The sequence below is a fragment of the Ochotona curzoniae genome, unplaced genomic scaffold (genome assembly GCF_017591425.1).
Source record: "Ochotona curzoniae isolate NIBS_2020 unplaced genomic scaffold, NIBS_Ocur_1.0 contig_3498, whole genome shotgun sequence".
In the NCBI taxonomy this organism is placed as follows: domain Eukaryota; kingdom Metazoa; phylum Chordata; class Mammalia; order Lagomorpha; family Ochotonidae; genus Ochotona; species Ochotona curzoniae.
In genome coordinates, this window is record NW_024465885.1 from 29,912,865 (window position 1) to 29,928,287 (window position 15,423).

At 35.5% G+C, this 15,423-nt stretch overlaps 2 non-coding genes across 2 annotated transcripts; one reads left to right on the forward strand and one right to left on the reverse strand.

Moving 5' to 3' along the window:
* Positions 1–558: 558 nt before the first annotated feature.
* Positions 559–628, forward strand: LOC121156988. The gene has a single exon (XR_005883966.1). It is a non-coding gene; the product is annotated as a small nucleolar RNA SNORD104 (small nucleolar RNA).
* Positions 629–13,860: 13,232 nt separating this feature from the next.
* Positions 13,861–13,934, reverse strand: LOC121156989. The gene has a single exon (XR_005883967.1). It is a non-coding gene; the product is annotated as a small nucleolar RNA SNORD5 (small nucleolar RNA).
* Between the last annotated feature and the right edge of the window lie 1,489 nt (positions 13,935–15,423).

Consider the following 15,423-nt stretch of genomic DNA (forward strand, 5'->3'; position numbering starts at 1 on the left):
AAGAAACTAGGATGACCAAATCCCCCTATGAAATCCCCTATGAAATCCTGCCTATGAAATCCTCCGTGAACAATGATAGCATGTAGCTCAGACCCTGAGGTTTTTATTTAAGAACTAAATTGCAGAATACTAGTGGGTTGATAGATCTGAAGAAATCCAGAGGGAATACTATCATAACAATTTTTAAAAAGTATAAAAGGATATAAGAAATGCTATATTTCATGAAAAGGGCTAACATATATTTAATTGGAGTATCAAAGGAAAAGAGGATACAGAAAGTGAATACTTGAAGAAGGACTATGTATGATTCTTTCAAAGCTAATAAGAGATCAAGGGACAGATTTGAAAGGCATGACCAAATGTCAGTACGATATACATAAGGAAAACCACCTCTAGGTGCAGCTGAAACTGCAGAGAACAGAGATGAGAGAGTCTTAAAAGTTACCAGAGTATAAAGTATCCTTGAAGAGGAAAACAAGACCTAAAGCTCAGTTCCTATGATAAATCGTTGACGGCAGAATAGTGTGTTCAGATTGCTTAAGGAAAAGAACTAGAATGGCTGTGTTAACATCAAAATTAAAGCATGTGTTAGACTGCTGATGCAAGTCCTGAGAACTGGAGTATGAACTAAGAATAATATTAAAGAAAAACTAGAAAATTGTAATTTGATGCAATGGAATTAAGGCCACTTTTAGACAAGAGTAAAGATTTCTGAAAATTAATGATTGGTTCCCTCAAAAAATATTGAAAACAGCAAGAAAATAGTTAGAATCAATCTTTTCAGGACACTAGAAACCAAGAAAGTCATCATGTAATACGAGGAGAATTTATTCAAGAAAATAACTCAGTTTCAGTGACAAGAGTAAGTTCTACTACCTAAAGTAAAAGAACTCTGAGCCATAGTGGAATAGCAGACATGGGATTCAGTCATCATTTCCATACCCTGAGTATGCAGATCATTCAAAGATGGAACAAACCTGGGAGAAATCTCTTTCCTGTCATGTATGAGATGGGGGCCATGGATTTGACCCATTACATGGTAAAGTTCTCTGAGGTGTATTGTCAGCAAAAGTAACAAGGAACTTCTGTGGTGCTTGAGACACTGTCCATTACAAAATGTTGAGGAATTTGCTGGTAAGCTGCTGATGTCCTGGAAAATTACTCATGGGACACCCATGCCATACAATGGGATTCAGTGGAGAAGGCCCACTTTGGGTGTCCCACGTATTGCTGGAGGTTGTACATCCCAGAACCAAGCAGAGAAAAATTCAAGGGAAACAAGCCTCCTTTTCTTGCAGTATTCTCTAAAGCCATCTACTGATAGCACACGATGTTGTGCATTTGACAAAGGAGACATATTTACAGGGGTCAGTGCCAGTATCAAAGGGTGGACTTGGAGCTATGAAGCAATAAATCATCACTGGGACCAAAGTAGACAAGACTTTCTTTATCCAAGATGTGGAACCCAATGATTTATCCAACAAGGGAAATGAGTCCTTTGGTATAATTTTATGTATATGTGCCTTTATGTTGTTATTTAAACAGTATAAATAAGAAAATTAAGCTAACTTAGTATATCTAGCTTTTAGATAGACAGTTTTTTTTTAATAGCTAGATACTTTAATGTAGTAAATGTGTCAGAATTCTGAGTTCAAGTCCTAAAATGCTCCTTTAGAGAATAATTTTCTTACAAAAGTGGCTGTTTGGCTGCAAACAGACCTTCCTTAAGGGAAAAATCTGTGGTTTCTTAAAAAAAAAATGAGTTAAGATTGTATTTGCATGGTTAGTGCCAGGCTGATTTTGTGTATTGCTGAATCATCTAAAACATGGAATTGTGTTCAATCCAACATGATTGGATGGGGCCATCCATTGAAGTTATGTGTGTAGCAGATTGTAAACTGCAGAGTAGCATGCCAAAGCTATTAGAGAAGGATTTCTGTCTTGATAATGCTAGTTTTCTAATATTATGAACTCTTATTAAATTCTTGCATTTATTTCTGGGAAAATGAATCTTAAATGCTGCTGAAGACACATTGCAGAGCTCACCAGGTAGGAAAATTGAATGTACTCTTTATAATTCTATGTGACTATATGGAAAACAACAGATACTAGAAGCCATATACTAAAAGCCTAACTCCTGAACATTGAGAGAACATCAAGCTGCGGATAACCTTAGGCGTTTCTGCCACAGTCCTGGCATTTCCTACCATCCCTGTAAGTGCTCTGGGCCTTTACTGGCCAGAATTTGTCTTGCTGTAGCTGCAGATCCAATCAAAGAAACTTAAATTGAAGCAAGGTCTAGAGATTTCCCAGCATATGCCCAGAACTATAACTGAATCCTTAAAATCAAAAAATGTTTTGTACAGTTGATCTATTTTGTGATAACAATATGCATAATCAATTTATATTTTAATTATAAAGAAAAACATCAAGAGGAAAGTTGAAGTGTTGATGTCATTCTTCCTGTTTAGAGTGCCTGAAAGGATAGATCGCTTAGAAACAAAGAGTGTGGGCCATCTAGCACATAATATTTTTGAAACGAACTACAATAAAATTACTATCTAATTAACTCACAATATCGCTCTCATTAAAAAAAAAAAAAAAAGAAACCAACCCCTGGGATGATAAGCCATCTCTGTGAAAACCATTTTTTTGTTTTGCAGTGTAAAAACCAGTTTTATTGTACTTGCAAGTAAGTTTTTGCATCTCACATGTTTGTAGATTACACATTTTGAAAAAAATTATAATCTTGATAGTACTCTAGATAACTCTACAGAAGTACAGAATCCAGGGCATAAAAGTTCCATTTTCATAGTTTTAAGCATTTTCAAGAATTTTTATTTACAACACGATCAAATGGTTTTATCTATTTTATAAGGATGTGAATAATTCCTTACAATTATGGCACCAAAAAAAAAGAGATAGTAAGGTTTCCCTTCTTTAATATTAAAATTGACCCAGCTCTTTCCTAACAATATCCACCCCTGAAAATCACATTACGTCAAGTAAAATCAGGAAATGTAGGAAGTGATTCTTCTTTATTTGTTTAAATGGAAAAGATAGTCCACAATATATTTTTTTTTTCTCTTGAGAAAATGAACCAGGTGAAAATGTGTTACAACAAATGAAGACACGAAGATATCCAATGGTTCTGAAATCCTGCATGGTCTGCCAATTCCCACCTTTTTTTTTTTTTAATAATTACATTGCATTATGTGACACAGTTTTATAAGCACTGGGATTCCCCCCACCCCTCCCATAACCCTTCCCCCATGGTGGATTCCTCCACCTTGTTGTGTAACCACAGTTCAGGTTCAGTTGAGATTCCTTCATTGCAAGCATATACCAAGTATAAGGTCTAACATCTTATTATCCAGATAAGTTCAACAGCTTCTTGTGGAGAACTTCTCTGGTCTGAAGGTGGAGCCAACAGAGTAAAATCCCAATCAATTAAAAGCCACAACATAACATCAGCAACAATAAATAATGTTATGGAATTAATTGACATAGTATTGAGTAAACAATATGTTAAAAATAAATGTAATTTCTTAGCAACAACTTGTGACGACTACAATGACATTTCAACAATTGAGGTGCAAAACAGTTTTAGGAGGGGTGTGCAGAGAAATCTTCCATATCTGTGTGAGGAGTACTTACTCTTTGTGTCCTACCTAGTAAGGTATGTGTGAGTCCATGCTGACCAAGCTTTCCTTGTTCTCTGCCTATCCTCGTGTGTGTGTGTGTGTGTGTGTGTGTGTGTGTGTGTGTATGTTTGGAGGGGTGGTGGACTCTGGAGTGACCCTGATGGTCATTGCAGAGAGGGTGAAGACCCAAAGTTGGAACTAAGTAAGGACCAGAGAAAGTTCCCACTTTTAAGAGTGGAAACGTTTACAAGAACTTTAGTAGTCTTATCTCAAAGTGGAAACATTCTATAAAAAGGCTTACATTGCTTTTGGGTTATGCCATTATCTCATGAATAAAGATCCAATAAAAATGACTGAAACAGGAGAAAAGTAGTGGGATTTTTAGCGAAGTAGCATCTTAAAGATTATCAAACAAGGAAAGACTTTGGGAGTTGTGTTTCAATACAAAGAAGTTTGGAGTAAAGTACAGAATCAGTAAAGATGTGAAGAAGTTTAGAACAGTAGGAAATTAAGTATTTTACTTAAAGAATGAAGATTGAGTGTTTTTACCAGGTTCCATTCTCACACACAGTATCCATAATTATGTTTGGCAATGTTTGGGAATTCTAATTTGCCAATGATTATATATATGGGTACTTATAGCTTATTATGGGACATACAAGATATGTGGGTACTTATAAATTATTAGGAGACATATATGTACAGGGTTGGGAGCGATGGTGAAAATAAATCTGGAGATAAGTGTGACAAATGAATTTCAGTTCATACTCAGCAGACACTAGTTTGTATGGAGAGTGGAACATGGGTATCATGGTAGAGATAAAGTAAGTGTGGGGATGGGAGTTTCCCGCTTGACCTTTCTGTTTCCTGGAGGAATGTCTTGCTGCTTCCTTTATGATCCCCACTGACACCGCACTGGAGTGGGAGCATCCTTGTCCTGCTCTGGGCTTGTGTCTCTGCACGAGACACCTGAATCACTGAGGGCAGGAATTGCATTCCTTTAGGACTAGGTTGGAATCAGGATTCCCCTGCAGTTTCCACAGACACTGACACAATCATTGGGCAATCCCTTAATGCTTAATGGAGAATTCTCGGCTCACTTTGTCTGCTCTGACCCCTTTGCTATGGTTTATTGGACCTGGAAGAATAATCTCTACAGCTTGACTACATTGGAAATTAAGATTTCATGCTCTGTTCTTATAGACTCTGGAAGGCATGAATGGGGCTCCAATTTGTGTGTGTGTGTGTGTGTGTGTGTGTGTGTGTGTGTGTGTGTGTGTTATTTGTTTTGAACTGACCAGATATTGCTTTCTAGTCCAAAGAAAAGAAAATAGGTTTTATTAAAGCTTTCTAGTTTGCAAGTATTAGCTTGTTAAGATGCTTGGTTTTTCTTCAGTACCAAACATGGAATGCATTAAACAGAAAGAAAACTCAGCTATTGTGCCAATGACCTCCTTTCTTAGCACCATAGTCCTAGGCCAGTTTACCTTCTTCTCTGTATCTTTCACAACTTTTTTTTTTTAAATATAGTCTAGGGTAATTGTACTGAATGAGAGAAATAAGTAAAAGTAGCTCTCCATCTTTGCAACAGGAGAATGATTTTTTTAATTGCTTAATGCTAAAGGAACTAAGGGAAAATAAAGCTTGAGATACATGAAAATGGAGTAGAAGATAGTACAAATGTAAAAAGCAAAAACAAATCTCAAAGACATATGGGGTTAAAATGGGAATTTCTTTGACTGATTATGGTGAAAATGCACTGTGGAAGTTGTTACCAGGATGTTCCCACAGAAATATTTCCCAACTGTGGCTCTACTGTCCGCAAATATGTAGATTTACCCCCAAGCTTTCCTGCGTGGCCATGGGATGTGAATGCCCAAATCTTTGGGGAGAAACTGGCTGAAGCAGTACTAATGGCTCATTGAAACTTCTTCCAGGATTCTCAGTTAAGTTCTGGGCAAATCTGGCACCCAATGTGAATGCCTATTTGTGTAGCTATGTGATAAACAAGTGTCATTTGTTTATCTTTTAATTTTCTCTACCCATATCAAAACTTCTCTCATTATGGTTTCAGGTAAAAGCGATGCAAAACTTTGTGTTACCAGAAATTTTGTTTAAGAAAGAACTTTGTGTTTAACCAGACTTGGGTGAACTGAGATTTTGCTTTAACCCATAACTTATAACCTCAAAATATCTCAGTTCTCATGGATCAAGTTGTTTTCGGAAGAAGGGCGTTCTCAAGGTACTTAAAATCCCCTATCTTTCATTTCTCTGATTTTCTAGCATTGAAGTCACAAGTCCCTTATTCATTACATGAAAATCAATCTTATTTTCATTTCTCACTCTCAGCTTACCCAGCTGGGGTGAGACTTTGTACAATATGGATTGATTTTTAAAATCAGGATATGATGATGACTGAGAAACCAGGAAAAAAAAATTACTTTGTAAAACCTGACACCCAACGTATCACCTGGGATCAGTGTTGAAATTTACTGTGCATATTTAATCAGGAAGCTATAGTTTATCCAAGCATTTGCCAAGAATACATTTTCAATATGTGCTCTTTTACTTCAGTTTAAGAAGTGAGTCAGGCCATGAAGAATTTCAGGCAATGGGCAATTTTTATGTTTGGAGATGTCTGAGTCTTGCTATTATCAAATCCTATAAATATTCACTGAAGATAACAATGGGGTAAGGAGTCTTGTCTTGATGTGAGAACTTGACTTTAAGAGCTCTTGGTATCCATTGCTTTCTAATAGCACTACACTACACTAATAACATTTATGCGAATGACTACAAAGAATGATAGACTTTATAAAACCCTAGATCTAACTTTACCAATTCAATGTGTATGCATTGTGATGTCAGAGAAGGATCACTTAGAGTATTTGTGTTTGGCAGAAAATGGAGATCATCAGTCTTGTGGTACATTTCATCTTTGGACATGGTTGGTAGTAGTAGCTATTTAATAAACAACTGCACTCACTATCACAAAACAATCAGCTTCAAGTACTGCAGTTCTACCTGGGGTAAATCTCAAGCTGGTTACTGAGACTGCAACTGTTACTTCAGTTCTTGGGATGTGTTCCATTTGACAAGGAACTGCAAGTTCCATGGGGGTAATGCCTTGAAATATTGATAACTATTTCTTATCTGTGAATTCCTTTGCATGTTGTCTTTTTTTTCTTTTTGCCCACATACAATCCATTCAGGCACAAGTTTCATACAATAGAAGGCATTATTTTAACATGCATAATGAGATGGTTTATATACTAATTAGGATACTGTAGCCCATGTTATCAACCATAAGTAGTAGCTAAAAAGAGAAGCTCATTTCTTGATCAGAAATAGTCCTAGTGAATGTCCCAGATGCTTGTATTTTGTTTAGAGATTTTAGCATGAAGTGGTGTTGGATTTTATTAAATGCTTTCTCTGAACTATTGAAACTATCATATGTGTTTTGTTCTTCAATGTCTTGATGTGATATATCATATTTATGGATTTGTGTATGTGAAGCCTTCCCTAAAAGGCAGGGATAAATCCAACCTGGTCTTGGTAGATGATCTACCTGATAGGTTGCTGCATTCCATTGACTAGTTTTCTGTTGAAGATTTAGTGTCTATGTTCACCAGCGATATTGGTCTATAGTTTTCTTTCTCTGTTGTGTCTCTATCTTGTTTTGGTATTAAAGTGATATTGACCTCGTAGAATAAGTTTTGAGGGATTGCCTACCTTTCTGTTGTTTTAAACAGTTGCCATGTTTTTAATTGTGCGCATATGATCATGGGTCCTGAAACTCGCCAATAACCTTGCAAAGTATACATTTATGATTGACAACCAAAACTCTGTAAAGGTACTGTATGAGTCATTGAACTCGCACTAACAATGAATCTAGGAAACAAGTCTTAGTTTGCATTAATCACCTGACTCTCTGCTATCTTTTATGTGTTTGCAACACTTCACTGTGAAGTCATTGATGTTCAGATATATATTGCTCATGTTTAGATCCCTAAGGCCTCTGTCAAAAAAAAAAAAAGATTCAGGATAACTATGAGGTTTATTTAAGAAGCATTTATTATCTTGGGAAATTTCATGTTGTGTAGATATGAATGTCAGAATATACATGTGTATATGAATCCTGGGGTAGAAAGAGTACCACACCCTGATTATGCTAGTTTTAAGAGCATTAGCTCTATTTAAAACAAATCCGCACAATTTTCTTGTCTCATTTTCCTCATCTGTAGAAGAGAACTTGAATATTACCGAAAGACATCTGCTCAATCACCAATAAGATCAAACATCACAGCTTGAGGGACTCAGTCTTATTGATTAGTTAATAGAAGTACAATAAAGCAAATTGACAGCATTTAGAAAAATGGTCATCTTTGTGAAGGTAGCAGGGAAAGACACAGGTTGTATTCATTCATATAATCATGTTTTTGATGACTAATTAAAGTCAAAGAAGGGTGACATTATTCCCAGAGTGTGTTTTGTGATGTTGGCTACATATCCATGTTCACTGAAGCAGTTGTCACTGGTCAGTTAAGTTTTTAAATCATTTCTATATTCCCTTGTTACCAGTGCTGCATAACTGTCACTGATGGATTAGACAGCTTTTAAAACAGGTTCTGCTAGTTGTTGGTTCCCATGACTACAAAATAATCACTGTGGCTTTGAGAGTTTGGGCCTTTTAATTCTCAAACTCTATTTGTCATTGCTAAACCAACTGGAGGAAAAAAATACTACAGACCAGTGGATGCCAATGAGTCTTTATCACTGTCACTGATTTTTATGAAGTTGGAGTATAAAAACATTCTCTTTTGTCTGGAATACAAGAGAAACAAAATGAAAACTAAGCCTTGCATGGAGAGACTTTGTGGTGATATGGAACCATGGTGTGCTTTTTTGAGCTCCGACCAAGGAAACAGGAAGCAATGACTTCTATATACACATTGTTTTGAATGCAGGTTTTGTTTTATTTTTAAATGAATCACTATTAAGAAATAAAATACATGCAATATTTTGCACATATATTAATTGTGAATTCTTGGACAAACACCAGGGTAATTAATAGCCACAGGACATTTTCATCGCCTAGAAAAATTTCCTTATATCAAGTTGCAGTTCATTCCTCTCCATTCACCACTAACCTAGGTGATTACTTCTTAGAATTGTTAGTCTGTTCTATAATCTCATGTGAATAGGATAACATAGAATATGAGCTTCATCTCAATGTCTATATTCTTTTGAGTGTATTGATTATGAGATTCAACCATGTGGTCTGCATTAATAGTCTGTTACTCTAATTTTATTAGTAGTACTCCATTTTATGCAGACACCATTATTAGTTTATCTGTTTAACAGCTACCAAGCACTTGTGTTGGTTCAATATCTTACTTGAATAAAACTCTAAAAGATTTCTTAACAAGTCATTTTTTTTTTACTTTATTTCCCTGTTGAATAACATAGTACATAGTTCCCCAGATCCTATGTTAATGGTATTGAAAGATGGGACTTTAGTGAAATAATTAGAAGAGGTTGTGAGGCTGGGATACCCAAAATTGCAATGATAGATTTATAAGAAAGGAAAACTTAAGCTAGCACCCTCTTGCTTGCTCTGTCATTGGGTGACCTTCACCTTACCACCAGGTGATGATGCATTAGGCTAACACCAGATGAAACAGGTGTCCATGCTGTGCTCTTGGACTTCCTAGATTCCAGAATCAGGACCCTAAGTGGACTTTTATTCTTTTTTTTTTAAGGCTAATCTCTTCTTCTTTAAGAGCTATTTATTTATATGGCTTGACCTAATGACCCTTTGTCATAATCTCCAGCCTCCCTCAGGTCTTCATATGAATTTTACAATTGTATCTTCAGTTTTTCTTAGAAAGTATTTATGTCTATTTTTGAAAGGCATAGGGACCCAAGGAGAAGAAGAGACAAAAGGAGAGGGAGAAAAGTTCTATCTGCTGATTGATTGGCTAGATACCAGCAGGACTAAGCTGAAGTCAAGGACCCAGAATTGCATGTGGTTCCCCCACATTGACAGGATCCCAAGTGCTTGAGCCATTATCTGCTGCTTTCTCAGTGACATTATCAGGAAGCTAGATCAGAGTCAGGATTGCCAGGACACAAACTACCTCTATAATGTGGAATGCTTGCATTTCAGCTAGTGGTTTATCTCTCCTAGCCTCAACACTCACTTATTCACTTTGTCTTTGATCATATTTTGCTAATGGTATCTGATGTTTAATTCTTTTCTTGGAAGCAGTTTAATCATGCTGTCATCTTCTGAATGTTTCAAATGCAGCAATCCGTGGATCCTTTTTGTTTAATGGCCTTGTGATTACATTTCTTGTTTCAGATTTTAACTTGAGCAGTTAGAAGAAAGAAGGTGACCACTTCAAAAAAGTCTAACGAAACCATTGCGATTATCAAAGGGTAAGACTGTCACTTAATAGCTCATCACAAGTAGAATATATTGCTCAATTAAGAGTAACTAAGAATACTGAAAATGAAGAGAATAATGTCTTGAGCTTATTTAGGAAGATTGGAAGGGATTTTTTGTTGTTGTTGTTACACTGATTGTGGAGAAAAGAGTTGTCTTGCTGTGCAAACGTAAGCTGTGCTGGTTACAGATGACTGATCTCCATAACGAATCAATGATTATATTTAAAAGAAGTTCTAGAGTTCTTTCTTATTACACATTTTATTTTCAAATTACACATTCTCCAGAGCATTATCAAAATAACAACTTCTGTCCTTCCAAACTACTTAAAATTAACCTTTCTGTTTAAATTATTCTACTCTGTCATTTTTTGTTCACATTCTCACATTCATTTCTGTTTATACCCGAGGAAATTTCTTTACTTTTGTAATGTGTTTAAACCAAAGTTATCTACTTTTCTTTTACAGCTCCCTTTTCTCTCATGCCCATTGCCTTCTTAAATTAAATACCTATTAGATCTTTAATTTACTCGATTTCTATAACCTCAGTCCATGAGTTCTCTTGTTCAGGATAAAAATAGTTTAATGATTACTCTGTGAATTGCAAAGCAGTTTTGGAAGATAAAAGCATTTTGTTTAGAATAAAAAACACCATGAAGTTATTTATATATTTCTAAAGTGTTTGAAATGCAGTTGTAAAGAAATGAGAACATGTATCACCAAACTTTGTTCTGTAACTAACCAGATAATGAACATTTTAAACTGCACAGGCTAAGAGAAAAACATGCTAGGATATTAGGATATTCTTTAATAATAGGATGTTCTATATTAATATTAATGCATTAATTAACATTAATGTTCATATCACTATATTAATATAGTAATATATTCTATATTATTCTATATATTCTATAATAATAGGATATTCCATAATAATAGATTCGAAACACAATACTATTTGACTATTTTGTAAAATAAATTGACAAATGAAGAGAAGTAAATTCTGGAGTCATATTTTGCTGAGTTCAAGTTCAAGCTAGTTGAAAATGTTCCTTTGTTAATGTGGATCTATAATGAGATTTTATGTATTATATCTTAGGAAGTATATGTATATTTTAAAATTTGTTTAATTGGACAGATATATGTGCAGAGAGAATATGCAAGAGAAAGATCTTCTGTCTGCTAGTTCACTTCCCAAGTGGCTGTAAAGGCTGGAGCTGAGTCAATCCAACACCAGAAGCCAGAAGCTTGTGCAATACATGAATGATTTAAAGATTATTATTAATATGATATTAAAGCAATTAGCTAATTGTGTAAAAGCATTTTAGAGATACGTTTTGCTAAAAAAAATCTTGTCAGGGTTATACTAATGTCAAAGGTAGGGCAGCATAAATCCTTTTTCAAAACCTCTACCCATATTTAAGGGTCAATCCATCCTTGCATTGAGGGGATCATAAGACAGACCAATTATTTGGTACATCATTTAAGGGTCCTTGTTTAGGTAGCATGCCTTGTACTTTTAAAATGCCATATATTTGGAAAATAGAACACAAAAATCACCCAAATTTATCATTTTATTTTCTGGAAACTTTCTTAGCATCTTTGTCATAAAATATGTTTGAACTAAATGAATTGAATTTATTTACCAGCATTGTTCTGTATCTCTGTTTCCACATTGGCAAAATAATAATGAAGCTTGATTCGTGTGATTATCAGAAGGATTAAATGGGAAAGCTCTGGAAAGTTTGACAATGTATCAAAACCCACAAATAGTAATTTGCTTTCATGTTTGGCACCAGCGTGTATAGTATATAGGTGGTAGAAATGATACTTTATCTCATTTTTTTCAGAAATCAATTTTGCTTAATTAATAGAAAACCTAATTTAGCTAGTATTGACTAGAAGTGTACATGGCTTTGCTTCCACAGATCATGGATATATGAACTTTAAAGTTTGCTGTGCACTGAAAAACTGGTTTAAAATCTTTATTTATTCAATGGGATAATAGAAAATGCCTAATTGAGAAACGACATGTTTTGAAATCCTGCATTCTGATTGCACCAAACACTTCTGCAAACAACATTTAACACACTCTGTTGAGCATGAGTGCATTGATATGCTCTGAAGACTTGATTTGTTTCACATAGAGTTAACATCGATTGGGAAGCAGTGTTTCAGAACAGTAAGAATGACGAGACGTAAGGTGGGATAGCAACCATTTCAGCATGGCATAAATTCAGTCGCCTCTTACATCATAAGGTATAATTAGACAAAAATTAGATTGTGATTTTAGTTCCTGTAATTACTGTGGTAAGAGATGCGTTGCAATGTTTGTACAAAGTACCAAGAGTTTTCCCTGGGTTTCTTGTTCTGATTCAGTTACAGTTTCTGCTGCCCAGAGTGATTTTCTTTCTCATTCTCCCCACAAGGTTTCTAAAGTTTCAATACATACTTTTTCATGAAATTTTAACATAATTTCATTTTCTGTGAAAGAAGAGACAGCTCAAGTTATGAAAAGAGAATTACAATATCAGTCTTTCAGGGGTTGGGAGCATCCAACCCGTGGGCCGCATAAGGCCTGTAAAACCATCAGGTCTGATTGTGCTAAGACAACAGTAAGCGGGTCAAAATTCAGACATCTGTAATAGCGTGATGTTTTAGCTGGTAACTGTGTATGGCCCACCAATGTTGTTCTAAATATCGAAATGGTCTTTGGAAGAAAAATGCTTCCCCATTCTTGTGAATGGGAACAGAACTGCATGACGCTCCCTTCTAGCTCTCAGAGAACTTAAACCCTTCCTGTAATTTTGTGTTAGATATTCATACGACGTGACCATTGTTTAAAGATGTTAAAAGACTTGTCATCTTTTAAAACCTGCTATGACAATAAGATGATGTTTCTCATTTCATTTTTCTTTTAAAGATGTATTGATCTCCTGTTTTCCAATCCCAAGTTAATACAGAGACAAAGAAAGAGACCACAGGGGGATCTTTCATGGCCTGGTTTATTTGAACTTGGCCACAGTAGGCAGATCTCAGCCAGGCTGCAGCCAAGAAGCAGGAAGCAGGAGCTTCACTGGAGCTCCTTGTGGGTGGTAAGGTCCCACGAATTTGTGGTGTCTTCGCTGCCTTCCCATGTGCGTCAGCACGAAGCGTCAGCAGAAGGAGAGGAGCCAGAACTTATGTGGGATGTCAGCGTTGTATGTGGCAGCTTAATCTAATGTATAACAACATTGGCTTTCTGATTATATTGGTATTACGCAAAAATGCTCAACAGACATAGAGAAGGTTGTAGACTTTGATCAAAACAGAGGAAAATAATTTCAAAATGTGTGTGTTGTGTTTCCAAGTTTTCTCTGAATTACGAGCTACCACTGGCCTTAAGTGTTATGTGTTGGAATTGGCAACACATATATGGTTATAGTTTTAAATATGAATCTGCTAAATTTTTTAAAAATCATTTAGTTTAAAAACAGGAAAGAAAACAATATAACACTAGGTGTTTTAGATGTTAAAGAGTTTAATTTTAGATTGATGTTTTCGAGTTAAAGCAATCGTTGCATTTCTTTAGAGGCATTTAATTCTCTTTACAACATTTCAACGTATCAATAACGCAGCATGCAATATGCACTATGTTTGCCTTTTCTGAGGTTCCAATCATACGTGGGTAGGTAGTCACACTCTAAAGCCTTTTGATAGAGATTGATCCACTGAGTTTCACTTCAGTGTATTCTCACAACTTTTCCTTGAAGGTTGTCTTTTTTTTTCTCTCTTTCAGAATTAAGTTTTGGTTCATGTCTGTAATCATTCAACAGTTGAACATAAATTCGTCATCTTTTAAATAATGTCATTTAAGGTGTTTTTTCCCCCCTCTTAGCAAAATCTGTTAGACTCTTTTAACTACAGGAAATTTTCATTGAGATTAAAATAATTATGTTCATATTCAACTTTAGAAAATTAAGCTTTGAATTTATATCTTATTGAATTATTTGATAATTCTAATAATGCATCAAATTAGTTTGCTCTTAATATTTTATATTATAGTAGGGAATATGATATTTTAAATTGGACCATTTGCTTTTTTTATAATCATTGTAGCCACTACATGATAAGAGAATAAAGTTTTTTTGTGTGTGGTCATTCAGCCTGATCAGTGGAAAATTATGTCGAGATCCTGTAATGATCAACTCATATCTTTGTAAAAGAATTCATGCCATGTCAGACACCACTTGTTTTTGTTGCATGGTTTCCTTTTCATGTCCTAAAGAAGTAAGGATCTTGCAGCTCTCTGTGTTTTTGCAGCTTCAGCAAGCAAAGGAATGGTCAGAAGGGAGCTCCTGACGGGGCCCCTGCGTGCTTTCCCACCCAGGCAGGGGCAGCCTCTCAGCCCTTCCGGCCTTCGTGAACACTTTTCCAACAGTGACTCCTTCCAGTCCAGTTGGCCACAGATGAGCCAACCTTGTGTTGAGTAAAATGAAGGTCTACATGTTGCAAAGGGTAGTAAGAAAAAGTTTGTTAATGCACACTTACGACACTGGGTTTGGTGAAATGAGATAATCATGAGGAACTCCTCTGTGTTGAGATAACAAATTGATTAGTGATAGTCTCACTTCTCTGACTACTGAAATATTGATAAGAGTAATTGCATCATAAATACAATGTAAGAATGTCTTAAGATTCCAGCACAATTATTTTCAACCTAGAATGTTACTGACAGAAAAGTGCTTGTTTTTACTTATTTCCACTTTACTTGAAAGAGATATTGACATCTTCCATCTACTGTCTCAACTCAAATGGACACAATAGCCAGGACTGGGCAAAGTTTAAACTGGAGCAGAGAGCTTGTTCTGTGTCTCTGGGTCTCCTGTATGGGTGGCAGGGATCAAAGTATTTTAGCCATTATTTGCTATCTCAGAAGCTGCTCAAAAGCAGAAAGCTGATTCAAAGATGGAGAAGTTGGGGCTTGGGCTGATTCCTATGACACGTGACTCAAGCATCACGAGCAGACTCGTAACCTACCTGAAAGATTATTTTATGTAATGAATAAAAGCAGAAGAATTTGTTTTGAGAGCTGACCTATTTAGAACAAACCCTACAGAAACCTCTGAAAGAAATGTGTGTGGCTCTATAACTAAAACCTCAGGCAAGAAACAAACTAAAAATCATCATAATAAAAAAATGTTTTCTCAACCAAATATGAGTCACTTTTCATAAACTTATTTGTTTGCTTTTTCAGCTGGGAAAGTGTCTTATTTTGATTAGTAACTTAGAATTTTTGTACCAAGGGATTCTTCTCCAGAAACATGCTGTTGAAATACAATTGTCAAACACA